Below are 22,313 nucleotides of genomic sequence, written 5' to 3'. Positions count from 1 at the left end.
ATGCGTAGTCAAAGTATTATGGGTCACTGTAATCATCCTTCCTCTCAGCACTCTCAGGACAGGAGGCAAAATCCACAGACCTTGATCTGTGCAAAAAATGCATTCCAAAGTTCAATCAAGACCAGTATTCAATATTCTGAGACAATTTCTCATCCCAAAAGTAGAACAAATATTAAACATCAAGTTTCCAGAAAATGCAAAAAGATGTTTTTGTTCCACTACTGACATGTGAATGTTAGGAGTTGGGTGCATCATGATAAACCGCTAGTGGCCAGTTTGGTACATTCATTGCACCTTAAGAGGCAAAACCCTCATGAAAACCTGATGGAAATACAATGTGGCTGACTGTTTTATGTATAGTTCGAGAAAGATTTCAACTTCCTTATTGCTCCACACAGATCTGGTGTTGTTGTCTGCCATTTTTTTTGTTTCTTCTATAAACTTACACATGATTACCTTCATATTTCAAACTACTTATTTAGGCTAACTGCTGAAGCCTCATAAGAGCTACAGCTGAGCTTTGGAATGCCACTTCTTACTTCGTACCCACTTCATGAAAGTGCCACCTCATGGCAGATATGCAGAAGAGGAATGATTACATTATAGAAGTGTTGTATTAAAGACAGACATGAAAAAAATCTAAAGCTATCCTTGAATATGACACATTGCAAAGCAAAATCCAGCTGGAGGGGGACATGGAGGGGCTGCAGGGTTATACTGTACTGTAGCTGACAGGACGAGCTGGGTGTGACAGGTTTATCCTAGCAGGCAAGACATCTATAATATGCGTGTATGTGTGTGTGTGTGAGTTTCAGAGGCCGTGGAGCAACATGATAAGTATCCACAATTTCTATTTAACCATGGCATTTCATTTGCAGCCTCGTCTTTTTTGGCTAAACAACAGTGCAGGGCCAATAATATTATTTCAGTCATTTTCAAACTGATTGAAAAAGAGGAAGTCATTGAATTGATAGTACTTCACAATTATCACCATACGTCTAAGCTGTAATATTCAGATATCTTCACACAAAACATCAAAAAAAGACCAAACCCATTATAAACATCTTTGCAGATGAGACTACATTATACAGCTGACCTTGGTCATGGTGTCGTAAAAATTTTCAAGACATTAAAACATGTATCATGTTGAGGGGCACACATCTAGGGAAGGTCTCTGCGTGAGAGCATATGTTGGTGGTTTAGGGACAGATCAAAGTTCTTCACCACCCACAATACACATACAGCACACACACTCACACACCCTGCAAATCATTCATCCCCACATTCGCCTAATTTGTCAGATAACAAAATCTCCAGATCAGTCGCAACATTTGACTCAGGAACTGAACGAAAAGTTGCAGCTTTTAACATAGATAATCTGTTTCTGATAGAATATTGCAGATCTTTTGATGATATCAGATAAAGTGAAAAGGAGGATTGTCGTGGGCTGGAACAACAACAGGCTGCACAGCCTATTGCCTTGGTGTTTTATCTTTTGTACATTAGCTCATATACATGGATGGAAGCACCAATGCTTAGCTATTGCCCATGTTTAATACACTCACACACACTAGCATACGTTTCCATCAGACACACAGCTGTTGACTATCACGTATTGCATCTATATTCTTATGCACACTGGTTGGTGCTGTCCCTGTTGTGTTACGTGTACACCGTCAGCATCTCCAGCAGAGATCATTTGTGTCAGAGAGGCTTTTCAAGTTGCAACACAAAACTCCTATTAGCCTGGTTCCATCATGGAGGTCCACTGTAAAACTAAAGGAGACTCATTATCATCAGTATTTTCCTAAAACTAGGGCCTTACTTTGGGAGCCTTGGCCATCATTCTCATGCATTATGACAACAGTTTCTCACACGTCGTGATTTTGAGGTGCAAATATACACAATAAGTCCAGAATAACCACCACTGCATTACATTACAAATTAGTCAATCCAGGTATAAACTAGATTATAATTTTGAAGAGAAAATGGTGATGATTTCAACCACAAAAAATAAAAAAAATAAAAAAAATAGAACTGCCGTTTTACAGATTTAAAAATGATTTTCAGTGAGGGACAGGCCTTTTAAACTCAATTTTAGTTTCATTACAGTGGTAAACCACCAGGCAAAAGTGCTGGATCGGTGTGTTCCTGCATACAAACATCTCTGCAAATCTCTGCAAAGTATAGTCACGATAAGTGTATGCCATTGATGAGAACACCTCCCAAATCTCAGCAACACACTGTGCTGATCTATGGTTCAGTGATGCCCAAGGTTGACCAAAACATCCACTGTAAGCTACTTCCTACTCCAACTTTGACCTTTCATGCAACTGCACACGGTTTTACACTGCAGCCAGCGAGTGAAATTCTAAGATAATGAATGGGAATGATGATCAGAACTTCCAAATAAGGCTGTGAAAACGTCTTTAAACATGTTCAACCACAACCCACTTAGGCTGACAAATCAGGAGGGAAAGAGGAATATCTGAAAAAGATCAATATGCTCATACACAACTACTAGCTGCTATTTACTGCTACCTACAAGATATGTGCCGCGGTGTTTACATGAGATTTGTTGATGCCAAAATGGCAACAGTTACCCAACAATTACAACAGTTAACACATATACCAATCATTTAATAATAAATTCAACCTTTAAAGCAGATGTAAAGTAAACATGCTGTGACTGCTGAGTTGGCAGAGTTGTACATTTAAAACAACGGCTGCTCCCAGGCTTCAAAGACCTGAGGACCTCCAATATGGCTGCCAAAGGATGTGTTACATCACCTGAAAGCCCTCCATCATCATCATTATTATTGGTATTATTATTAATAATAATACAATTATTATTATTCTTTTTGTCATTGTCTACAGTTGCACAAATCAGACTTCAACCTGTTTAGAAAAAATATGGAAAACTGACTCTAGGTTTCTTTGTTTTTTCTTTTTTTCTGTTCCATAAGTGTATTTTTGCTCATGTGCATGTCTCCTTTGTGTTTGTTGATTTATGTGTCGTGGCAAAAGCAGTATAGTGGTGAGAAGATGAAGCAATATTAAAACTGTCCATTATATAGTTTCTAGATGAGTATATCATACATACAAATATACATTCTTAAATAGGAGGCTAGTTACAAACACAAAACACAATATGTACCAATAGTAAAGTCCTTTTGTTTATACTGTGACAATGATATAGGAGTTATTGGAACCTTATAAAAAGTAAACAAAATTTGCAAATGATAGCCTGAAATCTTAGGTACCGTTCATAATGCACACATGCTCAATGCTCACGATCTGTCACTTTCATACACACGCTCACACACTAACACACACACACACACACTAACACACACACGCTCACACATATTGTGACGGTAATAAATAAAGAGAACTGGGGCTCTTTCATTTGTCTGGATCCTCAATGTCAGCATCTTTGTCTTCATCTTTTTTTGTTTTTTTTTCTCACAACATCCACCTGAAAGAAACACAAAGAGACAACACAAAAAGTTAGTAACACACTCCAGACCACTGACACAGCAGAAATACTGCAGCGATCATTTAAAATGTTATTAAATGCTTTAGTTGCAGCTGGAAATCAACTGTTAGTCGAAACAGTTGCGAGCACAGCGATGCACCATTGTGTGAAGGTTCTTTAGTGAAACCATTTTCCATTTTTGTTCATTAGTCATAGTTCTTCTCTGTATTCCCCTCCCTCCTGTGACTCTTTGCTCCCCTAGAGGGGTGAATCTCGCAGTTTGAAAGCCACTGCATTAGAAGATCACACAGTGGCTATTAATGAGTTCTCCTGATTTCTGATGACCTGACTCAAGATGATGTTATCATAAGACCAAAGCTGGGCAAAGTGGGCCGCTGCCTAGGGGCTGCAGACCACCAAGGGCTCCAAAAAGGGGCTTTCTTTTAATTGTACAAGAAATTGAATTACTCCTTTACAATATCAGCTAAGTAGGGCCCTGCAGTATTGACTAATTTTGTGGCACTTTCCTTTAGAAGGGACTTGTGCTCACATCGGACATTTATCAAATTACCACGGCAGGCACACTTTGGGTAATATTTTCCCTGGTGCCATTTGGAAGGGTAATCCAGCCATGCTTGAGATAAAATTTGCGGTTCATCTGCGCCATTTTTTGCTTTCTCAGCGACAACCAAGGTGCAGGTTCTGGAATAGTTCAGTGTTTTGGGAAATTTGCTTTACCTCTTTGAAATGAGCACCAAGTGAACAGAAAAGTTAATAAACTTTAAAAGTGTTGGTAAGAGTATTTGTTTTTTCGCTTTTGAGACATTTACTAATGTGTCGTATCTGTTTCACTCAGTAGACATAAGAAAAACACACACAGTTTGCAGGTTTGAAGGTTGCTAAGTTTAATACGTTCATGCCTATACAACATCAAAGTTGGTGCTAAGCAATCATATATGCCGACCTACACTGTAGCCAGTGATGCTGCACAGAGGAGCTGATAGAAAGCATAAACTGATGTCATGAGATAGTTTTGTCACGGAACCCCTTATGAAACCCACAAAACTTTGTCTTTCCATTTCGATGAGTGAATAAACAAGACACAGTATGACAGCTGATGATGAGGTTTAGGACAATCCTCTAATCTGTCGGAAATAGCAAAGGCAGGTATGTCAGCCATGGACAAAGACACTCATATCCATGTACATGACTTAATGCTGTGAACACGATATACTTTGGTGTAAATTGGATGAACTCGCCAATGAAGTGTCAACATCCTGAATCTGTTTTGAGACAATGGTAAATTCAACACGGTTCACTTCCACTGGGTGACATACGGATGGCAACAACAGAAAGAACTCTTATAAAAACTCTGGAAAAAATATTTGAGTCAACCATGAAGAAAGAAAGAGACGAAGCGAGTTAAGATAAAATAAGATGAAACCAAAGGCAGAATGGAGGATTGAAGGGGGAAGAGAAGAGTACGAGGAGGGAGATGACCACGAAGCAGCAGAGGATGAAGAGGAAGAGAACGAGGGAGAAAAAGATTAAAGGGAAGGACTTGAGGATGTCGAGCAAGAGAGAGTGGAGGATTGGGAGGTAGGGAGAGCACAGGAGGAGGAGAGGATGAAGAGGAAGAGGGCGCAGAGGAACAAGAGGAGGAGTGAGCAGAGAAAGAGGAGGAGGAGTAAAGGATGAAGAAGAGGAGGGAGCTGTGGATTAATAAATAATGCATTGCCTCTCTGTGGTCCTTTCCCACCCTGACTCTCTTCTTTAATGCCTCATATTTTCTTCCTCTCGCTCTCTCTTTCTTTCTCCTTCTGTCTCTGGAAGTCGTTCGCCCAGCCTGTGGTTGTCAGCTCCCAGTGGAAGCAGGCCTTCATACGCCTGGAATCTCAAACGCTGGATGAGCGCCTCGTTTATCTGCTGCTCCTGTATCTTCCTGACTCCAAATATGTACATACATTATGCGCCTGCATGTGAGCACCTGAACATGTGTTTCTCGACTCTACTGCATGTGCATCTAAATTGTGAGTGAAGTGTAAAAATAGCATCAGATGACTCCCTTGTTTTATAATTAGAGCCAGGCAGGATGCTCTGGAATGAGTTGTAGGCTCCTGTTGAGTCAGTTTGTTGAAATGATTGGAGGATTAGGAATATGCACTAACTAGAGTAACCCAGGACCCAGACAGCCCTCATGCTTGAATTGACATGACATTTCATTTGTTGAACTTGACAGATTTGGTTTTATTAGTCTGGCAACAGAATAAGTACTGTATGTTTGATGGTGGCTATTGTCAATCAAAGAGGCTTAATACATTCACTTTCTGTAAGAGACATACTGCAGACAATCCATCATAGTTGTAGGCAACAATATGACAATTGCTGATTCACAGGGATGTTAGAGTCAATCAAATTCACAGTTCGGTCGGAACTTTGGCTTAAGAGTTGAGTATGTTTTTCATACAGCAGAAAAAAAGGATAATCATTTTTCATTAATTCGTTTTAATGAAAAAAATCAAAAGTGCCTAATTTGCCATAATTCTTATTGGACCAGTTGAGGCACTAAAATGCTGCATCCTGCCAGTGAGAAAAGACTGTGAACTGTTTGCTCTGAACTATAATATAAATCAAATCTATAAGTGCAACATATACATAATGAACTTCAATGAATTATTAAACCCAGCAGTGCTGTTTGAGCTTTAAAAATGCACAAAGTAATATTGCCTGTCTTTTTTTTTTTTTTTAAACAGATGAACTGCAAATGCCAGTTGCTTTGGTAATATTTTTGGCCTGTCTGCTTTTACATCTAGAGGCTGTTTGAAAGCAGTGGGAATAAGTAGTTGGATTCCTGTTTTTTGGTTGCCTTGCTCAGGTGATTGGCACATCTTGGTGATGCTAGTGAATAAGCGTTAGTTGTTTGTTGTGTTTCCACAGTGAGAGTTCAGGAGGAAAACACGCTCCATAAAACCAATACAGAGTTCATTCTTGAGGCATTGTGAAGCTACATAAAAACCTTTCGTATATCATTTTCTTCAGCTGAAAAGAATTCCTGATAAAAAATACATATTAGCTTTTTATAAAAGTCCCTCTCTGCTGTTTGAACCTCTAAGCTCATCTCATGCTCATCTGTTTCTTTGGCTGCTGATTTCACTACAATGTGCCTTTTAGCCTATAAAAACAAGATATCGGCATGTTAACAAAGTGAAAAACACTGTGGTCTTTGTTCATTTCCATTTTGTGTATGTCTTGTTTTCCTGCCTGGTTGGAGCGTCAGAGATGTAGCTCTTTAATCAGCTGGATTCTGTTTCTCTGTTTTGGTTTTAAACACATCTTTCCAGCCCTACATACACAGATGTTTTCTGTTAATACGTCTGATTGGACCCCTGCATAATTTGAAAGCAGGTGGAATTAAGTGAGGTCACCAGACATGATGTACCAGTAAGACTGATGACAGATGCACCAAAGCTGACGGACTCACCCACACAGTCCTGTGAGGAGCTCTAATCAGCCACAGTAATTCAAATCACCTGTGTGGATTTTCATCGCGTGTACACAGTGACTTTTAAATCAGTTCCTGGTCTGAACAAATCTGACAAAACTGGCAGAGTTCAAATTTAGGAGATCAGTCACATGCATCCTGATTTGATGGCTTTTTATTTTTTTTAAGGATTTTCGGAACCGTGTCTGTTTGCAATGGAAGAAATAGTGACCTACAACTGAATCTTTGCTTGTTTTTTTTCTAGACACATAAGGATTAAAGGTTAACAGTTGTGTGAAAAAGCTAAAGTCACAGCTCAGCTGTCAAGGTCAAGGTCAGTGAAAACCTGTATGAGGACATACAGTAACTGTGTGTGTGAATGAATGAGAGAGTGTCATCACGTCTAACTACACTGTCTCACAATCAACAAGGAATTCATTGTTTTAAAGGCATCTGATGTACTAAGAACAGATGTAGGCTTCCGCTCTCTTGGGATCAAGGAGTACCAAGAAGGTGTGTGTGTGTGTGTGTGTGTGTGTGTGTCTGTGTGTGTGTGTGCGCCAGGGGGTTTGAACTTGGGAAGCAGATGGAGCTAGTGGGTGGGTTTTGTGAGGAGGATTTAGCAGGCGTGGCCAGCTGCTGGCTGTCCTTTAATAAGGACAGCCCCCCCAAATATGAAATCCTTAAAATGCTCTGTATTGAGACAGACAGATGCCCAAGACTGCAATGCAATGCAACAATACAAAAAGGAGCAAATGAGAGCAAACAAGAAATGCAGGGTGAAGAAAAAAGATTGCAAATAGTATAATAAAATGGAATAGGACATTGAATATCTTCTAATGTACAGTCCTGCTCAGGTGTTTCAGACACTGTTGAGTCACAACATTATGCTCTGACCTGCCGAGGCCTGGACTCTACAAGACCTCTGAACGTTTCCTGTGGTTTCTGGCACCAAGATATTATTAGCAGATTCTTTGTGTCTTGCAAGTCCTGGAAGTTGTGAGGTGGAACTGCATTATTTCAGATCAACACAACACAGTGTTCTTCATGATTTGAACATCCTCAGAGTCGTGAGTGCCTCAGTGTGGACTGGAGCATCCTATAAGACTTCACACTTGCCCATTTCACCTGCATGTGATATGGTGAATTTAAGAATTAACTGCTCCCTTACCACCTAAAACATGCCACACCTTGACATGTGTCTGTCCAAGATAATCAATGTTGTTCACTTCGGTTGTGAGTGGTCAAAGTGTCTCGACTCACCAGGGCAGTGCCGCGTTCACACGTAACAAAAACGATGATATCTAAATGTGTTTGGGTCTTTGGTTTACACGTAAACGAAGCTGCAAGTCACTGAAAATGATCATATCTGAAAACTCCAGTCAAAGTGGAGATTTGGAAAAACTCTGTCTTTATGTTTGCATGTAGACAGGAGGAGACACAGTTTGATGTCAGTTTGGCTACTCTGATAGAAATGGATGCTGTTAAAGCAGTGCTTGTTTTAACATTTGTGCAAACGCTTTTGGCCTGTTTGCATTTACAATCAGAAATGTTCTATTATGTGTCGGTCCAAACAAACGACCCTTGCGCCATTATCGTTGAAGCACCAGGAAGTAATTTGTGCCATTTGTTGATGTGCTTTTTTTCCAGGATTCTGATTGGCTAACATGGCTTTATGATTTTCGTTACACTGCCCCCTATAGGTCTGGCATGCTCATAGCAGCTCGTAATGACATGTTTATGCAGGTTTGTGTAAATAAAGATTTTTCTGAAAATGATTTGGTGTGAACAATGTTATTTTTGAAAATGTAGATCTGTTTTTGTAAATACCTGGCTACGTGTAAACCTGGCCTAAACCTGTGTGCTTAAAATCCATCCATCCATTATCTATACACCGCTTAATCCTCACTAGGGTCGCAGGGGAGCTGGAGCCTATCCCAGCTGACTTAGGATGAAGGCAGGGGACACCCTGGACAGGTTGCCAGTCTATCACAGGGCAACACTTAAAAGACAGACAACCAAGCACACTCACATTCACACCTACGGACAATTCAGACTCAACAATTAACCTCAACATGTTTTTGGACTGTGGGAAAAAGTCGGAGAACCCGGAGAGAACCCACACTGCACGGGGAGAACATGCAAACTCCATGCAGAAAGATTCCGGTGCCCCCACCGGGACACGAACCAGCGACCTTCTTGCTGCGACGCAACAGTGCTAGCAACTGCACCACCCTGCAGCCCTGTGCTTAAAATGTGATGTCAAAAAGATCACCGTTTTCACAACAAGGTGCTGCTTTTATGTCTGTAAATGCATGTAAGGTGACAGTTTAGAAAAATGCCGATTCAGAAAAGAGAGTTTGAGGCGAGGTGTGTTTGGAAAAGTGTTTGTCTTTTGTACTATTGCCCTTTCCTCTGTACTGGCCTTCATGATGAAGCTACATATTCATTTGGTTAGAGCACAATGTGAGCTGGAAAAAAGGCTCAAATTAGGGTCTCTAATTGTGACCAAGAGTGCATCCAAGGATTCGGTTCTAAGGCCACTTCCTTTAAGCCTCTTTCAGTAATAGTTTGGTTTGGATGTCCACCCACACAAATCAACCTCATTCTTATAGTTTTTCCTAATCTCGCACTGTTCTTTACATTTTCTCTTTAATTTACAACACACACACTAAGTAAATGATTTTAAAGCTTTTGTACCTAACTGAAAATTTAGGATTTATAGTGATAATCATTGAGATACTGAAATACCTGTGTGAAATACCTCAATAACTATTTAATGGATTGCCAGGAAATCTTGTAGAGACACATTGGCCTCCAGCGGATTAAATGTAATAATTGTGATTATCTTCTAACATTTATTTTAAGCACTTAGTAGGTCAAAGTCTTCACCTGTTCAGTGAAATATTGTCACTTCTACTCAAAAGGACAACATTTTGTGCCAAAGTTTCCCGATGACTTTTCATCATGACTAGTAGTCATCTGACTTTTCCTTAACTATGCTTATGATACCATTAAAGCCTGATTCATATCTTTGTTTATTGTTTTTATTTGTGTTTTGCAATCGATTGTGCTATACCACCATTGCTTTTTTTTCTTCTGCTGAATAAAACTGCATTAAATGCTTTCTATTGTTTGACCCTACAGGACAGCTTGGAGCCACAATTGAGAAGCCTCCTCTGTGAGTTTGCCTTTTCTCTTGGAAAACAGTAATCCACACAGTGGCAGTAGGATTCAAGTGACTAAAAAAAAAGTTAAACTCTGTATTTCAACCTTTGGAAACAGCAAGATATGCCATGTCATGTAGTTTTAAACTTTGACTAATGTATGGTTTTGAAAGTACTGCTTTCTATACAGAGGATTTCTGTAGATAATCCTAAATGAACTGATCAATGCTAGACCCAAGTTTTCAACAATTTCTCCTTCTCCTCACTTTCTCAGTCCTCCCTGCTTTTCATACTCCTCTTCCTACACACCCACTTTCTCTCCTGCTCCTACCATGTTCCATTATAAATTATCTCTTCTTTCCCCTAGTTTTCCAACCAGGCATTACTCTGCCACACACACACAGCGTTCATGCCTGATTTCTGAATGATCAAAGCGTTGTCACGATTACAGAAGTGCACATATGGAAACATTAATAACCCCAAGTTGGTCAGACATGCAGTGCTGCCTCCAAGCATTTCACTAACCTGTTTATAACGTGATTTCTAAGATGTTGTGCCAATGTGAAAGTTTTAACCATTTTGCTGCATAGCTCTACAGTCATTGTCACACTTGCTTGGTAGAATCAGAGTGACAGACACAGGCCCGCCCTCACCCCCACCCTCAACCCCACCCTCACATTGACCCTTGCCCCCTAAAGCCAGGGGTCATACTCTCTGGCCTCTCTCCCTACAGGGAGGTCCCCTTATGTCTGATCTTGTTAAATGAACTGAGTCAGACTGCCCTTAAATGTCATTCACTGAACACCCTGAGCTGGGAAAGTGCTGATGGTTTAATAAGCTGCTTTATGAACATGCATATGTACGTGTGTGCATTTGAGAGTGATTACGTGGAAGGGTGAAGTGAATGAGTGCATCTGAAATGTGAATTTGGAATGAATTTAACTTGCATAAAGACATTTTCCACATTTTTTTACTTCTTCTTTCCTATTGACGTAAAAGTTGACAGTCATTTTGAGAGGAATGCAGTGTTGTGGCCAAGCTTGTGATGAGCTGCCACATCTACAACAAACTCTCTACTGTCTCTACAGTGTACTGATAATTAACAGAAGCAGGGAGAAAGACACAGTAAATGCTCCAGTTAACAGTTGGACAGCTCGGACGACCATTTCGACATGCACTGACACACAAATACACAATGATTTTCTGCAGCTTGTTGGCTGTTTTTGCTGCTTTCATTAATCATAGCGAAACGGGCCAACTGTTTTCTTAGCACACAAGCTTTAATCCAGAGGCTACTCAGATTTATTGAACAAGGCTTGTTTGCTCTAGTTTATCAGATAATCCAGTCTGGATTTACTCTTTCAACTAACTTAGTGGCAACCAACACATTTCGGTCTGAACATTCTGCGGTAATGTAAAGTCCAGGCTCTGCACTGCATAGAGAAAACGACAGACAAGTTGCTTTGTTTTGACGTTTCATGGTGGCACCCTGAGATAATTTGTGTAATCTGAGTAATGGTGGAACAGTAACTTAATCAGAAATATATAGAAAGAATCTGTAACTGTTTCAAGTTTAACTTGTGATCACGACTTCAACATCTAAAGTGTCTAAAGATAAAAAACACTATCCTTCAATGTTTACTCGTAATGGTGAAAACAGCGTGCAGCAAATAGTGATTAATCAAGTATGTACACCTTCAGTAAACAGAAATTACAGAAAGTTTTAATGTGTATGCACTCTTATCACAGTCCTGGTGACGTGCACAAATTATGTTCACTTTTTCATAAAATCATGAAATTGTACACCTGTACAGTTTGGGGCCCTAAATATTTTTTAGAAATATAACAATTGCAAAAATGTCTTGTAGAGGCCATGTTGTGATATTACTTTCCATCATTACTAAATTCTACATTTTACTAAAAGGCCAAGATGGGCATATACACAAACACACCATCCCCACTTTGAAGCATGGTAGTGGCAGCATCATGATGTGGGGATGCAGTGGAAGGTTCATGCAGGACAGTACAGGGGAATCCTGGAGGACAATCTGTTGCAGTCTGCAAGAGAACTGTGACTTGGGAGATGATTTGTTTCCAGATAGACAATAACCTCAAGCACACAGGCCAAAGTTGCACAGACACAGTTTAAAAACAATATGATGAATGTTCTGGAGTTCCCAAGTCAGAATCCAGACCTCAATCCAACCAAGAATTTGTGGTTGGACCTAAAAAGAGCTGTTTACTTTGTGACCCCTGTGCAACCTGACTCAGTTTTAGCACTTTTGCAAAGAAAGAATGAATAAGAATGGGGTTAAATTTGGTATTGAGACGGGCGAGGTAGATTGACACCTATCCACAAAGGCAAGATACTGTAATTGTGGAAAGGTGTAGCAACAAAAAACTGACTTGAAGATGGTTACTATGTATATAATCACCTGTTTGAAGTTTTCTATATTGAACTAGTCGGCATTACTTTGTACATTACTGTTTTCAGTTTGACACGAAAGAGTTTTTTTTTGTAAACTGTTGTCAAAGAAGCCAAATGATATTGAACACAATTTAAGGTCAAAAAGCAATAAAAGGGGAAAAGTTCAAGGGGGTGAATAGCTTTTATAGGCACTGTATAGCACCTTCAAAAATGTCCCCGTGGAATGAATAATATTCCATGTGTCCATGGCATGTACACTACTCCAACAATCCTGCAATGCAAAGCACCTCTACATTCTTGCTCTTTTCCCCACTCCGCTATCTTTAGCTCTCCTCTGCTGCTTGAACGTCCCCTGGTAATGTATGTATGTACATGTGTATTTAATAACAACTGACTTTTGAGTCTGTCTGTGTCTCAACACATACACAGCAAAACAAGTTTTTGTGATCAAAAGAAAGATTAAGGAGGAAGGAAGGCAAGATGGTTCTGGCCCTAGAAAGTTGGTATAAAATTGAGCAAATATGAGAGTGCATTTCGGAGACTGATCAGGTGGTCAGAAATGTGACACCAAATGAAAGCTAATGTTGCTCCATGCCTGCTTGGTGTTTGCTAGCAAATTTATGAAATCAACTTCATATATTAGATGTTTTGAATGTGTATGTTTTCAGCCTGTTATGCTGTGACCAAGTGGCCAAAAATAATTTGTGTTACAAAAAAAAAAAAGTTAAGTTTAGTATAATAGTATAACTTTGATGTCAACTATCTGGTTGGTCACAATGATCAATATATTTGTGATGTGACAGGTTGTCAGAGCTAGACAAAGTGTTAATCCCAAACAAACTTCTTAACAAAAGGGGGACAGACACTGTTGATTTACTTTGGTTTTACTGTAGTGAGACAGCAAAGAATGAAGAGGGATTTGCGATGACCTGGTGTGTTGGGAAATAGCTGCTGCACCTTGGGGGCCTCCTGCAACATGAACAGCAGATTCCACAGAGGCTCTGCCCACTGACCTGCACTTTGCTGCTTTAGCTGGGAAAGTTGTTTTAGTCTTCATGCTCATGGCTTACAGCTTCGACACGCCATCTCTGAATGGCACCACAGAGGCTAACATAAACTACATGGCAGATTTTAACTTGCTTTTTCAAGGCTGGTTGCAGTATTGGTTTTGGATTATAGATGTCACAATCTGTACAACAATTAATGGTTGAATACATTTGACCGTTTTTTTGTCCAAAACTGCACCTATCAAAGTGGACAGGAAGAAAAATAAAAGTTCTTCTATGTATTAAGAGTTTAGCAAACCGTGGGACTGCTCAGTGTTTCTGCCTTTGCACAGTAATGTGGCTGTGAAATAAAAGTGTTCCAGATCAAGTTGGTAGGAAATGGGAAAATGAACACTCAACTCCACAGCTTGCAGACTTGCCAGCTCTCTCCGTTCTAACACAAACACTTTCTTCTTTGTTTTTCTTGCCTCAGTTGTCTAGGCCAGAGTCAGAGTATGAGTCTTTAAAGCATAGACACAATCCTGACTGACACACACACACACACACACACACACACACACACACACACACACACACACACACACACTAACTCTTCTGTACCAGAGACAGCCCACACCATGCTGCACATTCATGTGTTTCCTATTACCCCATGTCCTGGCAGCACACTCTTTCTGTTGATTTTCTCCAGAATCAGCAGTTAATAGCAGGCATCAAATCACAACGCTCAACTAATTCTTCACTCACACAGAACCCCTCACACCATTTCCTATACATTAAACATACAAACGCTAATTCGGGAGCATTTGCAACTATACAGGTCACATACAAAGCCACTCCTGCTCATGCTCACTTACACATTCTCAACTCACTGAGACCTGGCTCTTCTACTGCAGGTGCAGCTTATTATGCACACATTCCTGCATCCATAGAGGTCTCTGGTTTTGAATAGCAGCTGATCTACAGTGACCTCTGCATTAGTGACCCCTTCAATCCCGAACATCGTAATTATCACACAAGTCTAGCAACACTCCAAAATCCTGGCCTGATTGACCTCCTGTGGCTCCTCAGAGCAGTAGTTTGAAGATGGGCCTATATTTTAGTGATATTATAAAGCTGATTCATCAAATGACAATAAAATAAAATAAAATAAAATAAAAAATTGGCAACTCATCAATCATTTGAGTCAGTTTTTAAAAGGTGCTAGCTTCTCAATTAAGAATAATTTTTCATGATCCCAAACACAAAGTCTGGGTATGTTTGACTGCTCCCCGGATTTGATGTTACAACATGTATTAGGTTAAGTATTTAGTGATTTGATTTTTGATAGTTGTACTCAACAAAATCTAAAGGCATTTTAGTGTAGTTTTCATCTTGAACATTTTTGCCGTTTTTTAATCTTCAAAGCATTTTGAATTTGCTGCTGCTGCAATCTTTATGTATGGCTCCCATATTTGCAGGTGCTATTCTTGCCTATAGTGAGGAAGTGGAGGCTCAGTTTTGACGTCCTTCTGCTCTACGTTGATGACAGATGGACTGTTTTCAGTAAATTGTTAACATTAACATCTGCAGTCAATCACAGGAATCCATCAGCAAACCCAAGCAGCAACCAAACCAAAATACTTTTTGGTATCATAGCTAAATAAAAAAAAAAAATGCTATGGTGTCTGTTGCAACTCTGTGTGACCAATGAATCACTGTATGACTGAGCAGGAGTGAACTGTCCAGGACATAAGATTAGGCCGAAGAAATGCTCGCTCTCTGGTTATTTCAAACGTCAATCCAAATATGTTCTTTGTTCCAAGAGGAGGGAAGACTTGAAGACTGCAGACCAGACTTTCTGTTGATAAGGTTTAACTAATATGAAACATCTGAATGCAACGTTTTGAAAGTAGCAATAATGTGCATTTTCTGCTCTCACTCCCCCACAAAAGTCAAATGCTTTCCAAGTGCTGCGCTGGCAAGCTGGAGGACCTCTGAAATAGATGTTCGATCTTAATGGAATACTAAGACTTTCCCCTCCAAACCCAGGACACTGATGTGGAGTGACACGATGACCCATTTCAAAAGCACGGCAAGTTGCAATCTCACTTAAAGTGCAGTTAAAGCTTAATCACCACCATTCCTCAGCTCAGCTCAGCTTGTGTTCGGCTGTGTGTGGAGCTGTGGTGAGGAGTAATGAGTGTATACTAAGGGTCAGAGAATGCCCCGGGTGGAAATGCCTTCATCCACGAACTTGCAAACACACCCACTCGCTGGGGTTCGCCAGGTTCCCATTCCATAAATCCTTGTTTGGGGGTATGTTTTTCTTGTCTGAGGCCTGGCTGACTTTCCCTCACTGGGGTTTATGTAAGGTGATGGAAACACTGAGAGGAGGGTGGAGGACGCAGATGGGAGGAGGAGAGCATTAGAATGTGTCTGGGAAAGGAAAGCAAAGAAGAAAAGGCTGGCTAAGTGCATTTGTCAAGTAAAATGTTGGTATGGCAGCGAGATTTAAACAGAATGGGTAAAGAGGAGAGGCACAGGAGATGCCTTGAATCAGACTCTGTAGTCAAGTTTAGACCATAATCAAATAGAGTTTCACTGGTAATGTGAGTGGCCACTCTAAATCAGTTGACCCCTGTTGGGCCTTGCGACAGAAACCACCAGCATCCTCCATAAATACACACAGGAACTATCATTAATCTACACATTGCAGCTATAACTTGGCTCCACCAAGAATCTTGGATAAGCACACACTTGTTAAGACCTCACTCTGCTCCATCAGTGCACCAGCATGAGGGGAAAATGAATCTACTCCACAGTTGAGACCAGTTGTTAAACTCTACATAGTGCTAACTGTCAAACAATAGCAAGTTAAGCTGCATTTCCCATATCAGTCCATCCCAGGAGTTCTGCAGTGTTCCACAAAATAAATCTATGACTTTTGAAGACCTTTTCATACCACACAGAATGAAAAAACAGTGAACAAAGAATTTGACAGTTGAGATGTGTCACATTTTTATCAGTACTTCTCAAGTTACTCTAATCAATCAAATCCCTTGACCTCGACTCAGATAAGTGGCAAAACATTGATTGATGAATTAACCACATAAATGATTAATTCACCTAATCTTTTGCTAAAATCAATACTTGCTCATTATGAGTGCACAAGCTTTCCGGCTACTGTTGCTAGCATTGGAGACGTGATTGTTACAGGTCTGATGCTGCTGACTGAAACGAAACATAAAAGGATTGAACAGCCTCCTGCAGCACAATCCACTGCCACAACGATCCCTCCTTTAGTTTAGAGGTGTATAATGTTTCCTGACAGCTGCAGTCACATACAAAAAAAAGGTAAAAGTAATGTCACTGCCCACAGCAGGCAAGAAAGAAACATATTCAAGACCTTTGTAAATTAAGACTTTTTAATAACTGAAAGGACTTTATTTTGAGAGACGATTCCAATATTTACGCTGATAATAGGGATACCAACACCTGCTAAGTTAATACGTACAGCATAATGTTAAAATTATGTCTTGAATGGTGGATGCATTTAGAAGTTTTAGTCAAATAAAATACTATTCTGCATTGACCTTTCAGAACACAAAAAACTTAGCTGTGACAGTCATAAAAAAAAATAAAAATCTTCAATGACAAGATAATAGCTTGGATCAAAATGACCAAATACTGCTTGTTTCCATTGCTTATATTAATCTAATAACAGATTTTTCTTTTTCAGTCGAGTGTGGCTCACATCTTTCTATTTTTCATTTTCAGTGTAAATACAAAAACATTCACATCAAGAGGAACAGTGCTACTATAGTAGCTTTATCCTATTACTGCATAACTATAATGACAAAATGACTTGCTATTTCTGTTGAGCCTGGGAATCCAAATGAGAGGATCCTTGTAACACTCGTAAGTACAGAAAAAAGTAACACCTAAAGGAAAACGTTAGAAAAGAGATGAAGGCAGCCAGAAACTGTTGTATGAGCCAAAGTAGGTGGATTTGAGGAGAGTAGTAAAACCTAAGGTAAAGAAATGGAAATGGGTATTTACTTTATTTTAGTGGGGGTAAATGCAGCGTGTAGGGAGAAAGAAACTTTTTTATTGTAGGCCTAATGCAGAGAACAAATAACAGTTTAGCTTTGTGTGTTTGATCTCGGAGAAGATGCCGCTGCGGTACACTGCTCAGCATGGGACTGCTTGTCTCTGCAGGGAAGGTATTTTCAATTGGTGTAAACCGGCCTCTGTACAATGCAGGTTTAATGAAAGGTATGGGCTTATGTTTCAGGCCAGAGTCCTGAAACAGGCTGCTAGATCTATAATGTGTGTGTTATTTGAGCAGAGTAGACAGTATGGTGCAGGTATAAAGCATGCAGGACTCATGCCCTGTTACAGTCTAGGTGTGTTTACTTTTCCCTATAAAACTATGTTGGCAAAACAGAGAGATTCACTGAGCTAACACCACCTCACCCTCCATCCAACTACATATAGTTTATCAGGAACAAATTCAATGTCTTTGAAAATCTGATAAAAATGTTTGTGTACAAAACGATTCGGCAAAGTTATTAAATGCCACCATGTGGGGAACACGAATGTGTGTATCATACACTGTGAACCAAGCACCAACCTTTTCTCGGTGCTGCAGGAAAAATGTGGTTATTACCAAATTCAGAAAGTTTCATTCTCTTGGAACCGAGAATTTCTGAAAACTAATTTGATGTAAAAAACCATCTTGTAAAGTGAAAACCTTTTGAATGGATGGTGGCCATGGTAAAAAGTCATGGCATCAAAAAATGTCACGACCATTTACCCACTGGGGTCTGTGAATATCTAAACTCCTTTTTTTTTTGCAACCTATCAAACATTTGTCATTGTATTTTAGTTATTTAAAATTAGGGGCAAATTTGGTCACCCTCCCACTCCAACAGCTATCTTCACTTTAGAATTGCTATTGTGGCTTAAAAATCTATCTGTTTCTATAGATTAGATTTGGCTTCACAATCAAGAAACAACAAAGGAACTGCAAAATACTAAATGACAATACACAAATACAGTTGGATGAGCAGTGTACAGAAACAATATAATTAAATGTGAATTTTGAAACACTACATTATTCACATAGCTCTTTGTCGGGAGCTGTAACTCATTGGGTGCTAAAACGTATGTAATACTAACATTAGTTTTCTTCACTATTTGCACATACTTGTGGTTTAAAACACACTACAAAACTACTTACATCGTATCTCCTTGGATTTTTACAAAACAAGTCTCTGATGTGCTTTACTTTCAGTTTATGTTGGAGTAATTACATGAATATTTGTTGAGTTCCCTCTGTTATAAGCTGCATCTGATTGCATGCCTTTAGAAGGCAACTGGGGGAGAAAAAAAAGCAGTTTGGAAAGTTGGCTTAATTACAAGTTTTCATTTGAGGGCAGTTGGCTTTGTTGAGCCAGCTGAGTACTTGCCAAACTCATGTTGAAAGACTCTATTAAAATCATCATCATTCCCACGACAGCTTCAGTAGCTGTTTTGTGGTGTTTGCAAGGAAAATCGTCTAGCTGCATGTCATGCAAATATGCCAAGAAAAACTGTAACAAGGCAAAATCTAAAGCTCCATTAGCAGCCCCCAGAGACTGCGATGTTCTTCACACTCCACACAATTCAACTGTTGGAAAAAACCAAGAACGTATTTACTTTCCATCACCTTGCCATCTGAGAGGATGGAAATGTAAAGGTTGAACTACAAGTGCAAAAAATGGTTGATCAATATTGAATGGTTTTATCCTTTTGGGAGCAGAAAAGCGCTCAATAAGTTTCCTAACCATTTGCCTGCTTCATTACGTTATATATTGTATTCAAAGCTGAAGTCATGATTGAGGGTGGCACTGGAGAAAAAACCTCTCTGAACCAAAAAAGCTTCTCCTTTGAGACTCACACACATGCTCACTAAATTTTAAACACAATCTTGCTTTGAAAGTTTCACAAAGTCAGATTTTGGCCTGTTGGCTGCATTTCAGAAATTATTCATGAAGAGCATGGTGCTCAAGATCCCAAATGTCCCGAGGTAAATCCCTAAATGTCTGGTCCTGAGTGTCGAAAATGTTAAGTTTATAAGGAGTCATATCATAAACACAGCAAGCATCTGGGAAACCACTTGCTGTCCTCACTGGTCCTTACCTCTCAGGGAAGGTAAGTGATGATCGTGCCGCTGCTCTGCTCCTTCTGAATGATATCAAACTGCACAACAGAAGCTCTAACTAGCAATGTCTTATCAGCAGGTGTTAAGTGCACCACAGGGCGCTACAGCTTTGATACTTTCCCACTTTCTGTAAACTGACATCTTCATTGGACTCTATAACAATACTACAGATACTATGGATGGCTTATTCATCAGTTGTGTAGAGCAGAGGGAACAAAGTGATGGACCAGAACGCTGTGACAACATCTCATCTCCATATCCATTGGTTTTCCCTGATGAACTAGGTAAGGAGTTTTGGAGTTCTGCAACCAGTGGGTGCTCCACAACTGTTAACCCTAGTCCCAACTGTAGCCACGTGCAGCGTTTGTTGCAGAACCCCTGCTGTTTGCGTAACACCTGCTTTGATTGAGGAATGCCCACTTGTGTTCTGCAGAGACCTCTACTAGAATGAACCAGTAGGAGAAGGGCTGATTAAAGCTGCTGCTGGCATAGATTTATTCATTCCCACCTCTACATCCCTCCTCCCATTAACCAATAACAATCGATCAAGAGTCTGTGTACACTATCTGCTGGTGGTGCAAAGTCAAATCAAAAACATTTAAGATTGTTTTTTCGAAGTGGGAGAAATAAATAAATAAAAAAAAATAAAATAATTGCTTAAATCACCAAAATAAAAGCCCAAACCTGGCAAAAGGCTTTTATCTCGATTTGACAGATACAGTAAGTGTTGCTGAGATAACTTTCTTGATACCAAAGTGTTGGATGGGTAGACATACTGTGCAAGCAACTCTCCATCCTTAGGTTCCTACCAATTGACTGTGCAAAAAGATTGAGTATAACTCCTTATAACTTCTGAATTTTAAAATACATCCTGCCTACTCACCATAAAATATTCTAGGGCAGAATTCAGTGCCTTTCTATGACCAGTTAAAACATTGTAGAAACACTGCACAGTTTGATCTCTTTGACAGGCTATTTATATAGCTAGGCTTAAACCCTCACCCAACTGAGGCTCATGATGAAGACATCAGCACATCACAGCTAGCTTAATCTCTCTCAAGATAAATCTGTCATGAAAATGATAGCAGAAAAAGAGATTTGTATGACTTTAAAAGCCTGTTTTCCATCCTGCTTTATCTTTTTCACTGTCATCAACCACTCCCTGCATCTAGAGATTAAATTCTCATACACTGTGTGACAACTAGTCTTAAAACAAGAGTGCAGAAATCATGTGAAGTCGTACTCACAACCTACAAGGCAGGTTCAGGAAGTTCAGTAAGAATGTAATATGGAGTTGGAATGTAGGATTTGATTCAGGAGCTAAAACCCCCAACATTCCTTCTGTATGCTGGTAGAACACATGCTGGCTCTTCTTCTTCTCTACAAAACAAAACTAAATTACCTTTAATTGACTGCTGTCATAATTTTAGTTCCAGCATACGTGAGAGAGTCTGTTTAGGTTACGCACACATTTGCATTACATACATTTTTGCAATGGGTAAAACACTAGCTTTTTAGCTTCAGCCAGAAAACTTCTAGGTCTAGTTTTTTGTTTTTGTTTCCTTTTTTTGTTACAGGGAACCTATGAAACTATGTCCACATAAAGGGTGCTTATGAGGCAGCTTGCAACCCTGGATCCCCAGGTTAAATCTAAAGGTTAGCATGCATTTGCCATCGGGGCCCTCAGTTTTGGAACCTGCCTGAGGAGATGAGTCCTGCAGAGTCAGTGACTCTTCCTAAAGCCCATTTTAAGTGCTAGTTTTTATTCTTGCTTATCAAGCTTTTGGTTATTTATTGAGATTTTCTTGCTTTTATTGTTTTATTTGTATTCATGAATATTGACATATTGTATTTTGTGGTTTAGTGTCTTTTATCATGTTTGAATTTCATCTCAGTTTTACCCTAGTTTTGCCTTGCTCTGTTTGGCCTTACTGTCTGGCTTCCTTTTGTTACATTGTTTTCTGGATATCCTGCTTTGGCTTTGTCTCACGAAGCACTTTGCAAACAAACTTTTCTATATAAGTTACTATTATAAGTTTATTTCCAAAAGACTTTGACTGAAAAGGCAGCAGGTAAGGTCAAAGGTCAGTCCACTGGGTGGAGCATAGAGACCAGTTTTGTTTTCGTCTTGTTGTAAACCCCATCAAAATTGCTGCTGAAGAAATTCACGAATTCTGACAAGAAGGGAAACAAAACATCATAAAATATTTATATGGAATTGAAGACTTTACAAATTCAAATTTAGACAAATTAATATTTTATAAGGCCTGATACATATGAATGTAAGAGGTTTTTAAGGATTTGCAGACACATTAATGGAACTGAAAGCATAGCGTAGAGTGAGCATTTTCTGTTGTGATTTTAATGACATCCTGCTTGGGGTCCCAGTGAGGCTGACATTTCTACTTGCATGAAACAAATATCAAAATCTTTTTGTCTCCTAAGGGCATATTTATGCTCTCACGAAAATGGACCTTTGTTCCAGCCCTGTGCATGCCCATTAGTTTTATTGCTGCTACAGCTGTATGACCAAAATAATAGAGCTTTTTACCGTTTTACCCAAGTTAT

General features: G+C 39.6%; 1 protein-coding gene across 1 annotated transcript in view; it reads right to left on the bottom strand.

The window, feature by feature from the left end:
* Positions 1-2,619: 2,619 nt before the first annotated feature.
* Positions 2,620-22,313, bottom strand: part of cdk14 (cyclin dependent kinase 14) — a 144,003-nt gene continuing 124,309 nt past the window's right edge. The window contains exon 13 of the mRNA XM_008290501.1: positions 2,620-3,478. The gene's annotated coding sequence lies outside the window, so the exon portion shown is untranslated. The remainder of the gene's footprint in view (positions 3,479-22,313) is intronic.

Source organism: Stegastes partitus, unplaced genomic scaffold (genome assembly GCF_000690725.1).
Source record: "Stegastes partitus isolate 25-593 unplaced genomic scaffold, Stegastes_partitus-1.0.2 Scaffold677, whole genome shotgun sequence".
In the NCBI taxonomy this organism is placed as follows: Eukaryota; Metazoa; Chordata; class Actinopteri; family Pomacentridae; genus Stegastes; species Stegastes partitus.
The sequence above is the reverse complement of the archived record's forward strand: the minus strand, read 5'-3'. Positions and strand labels throughout refer to the sequence as shown.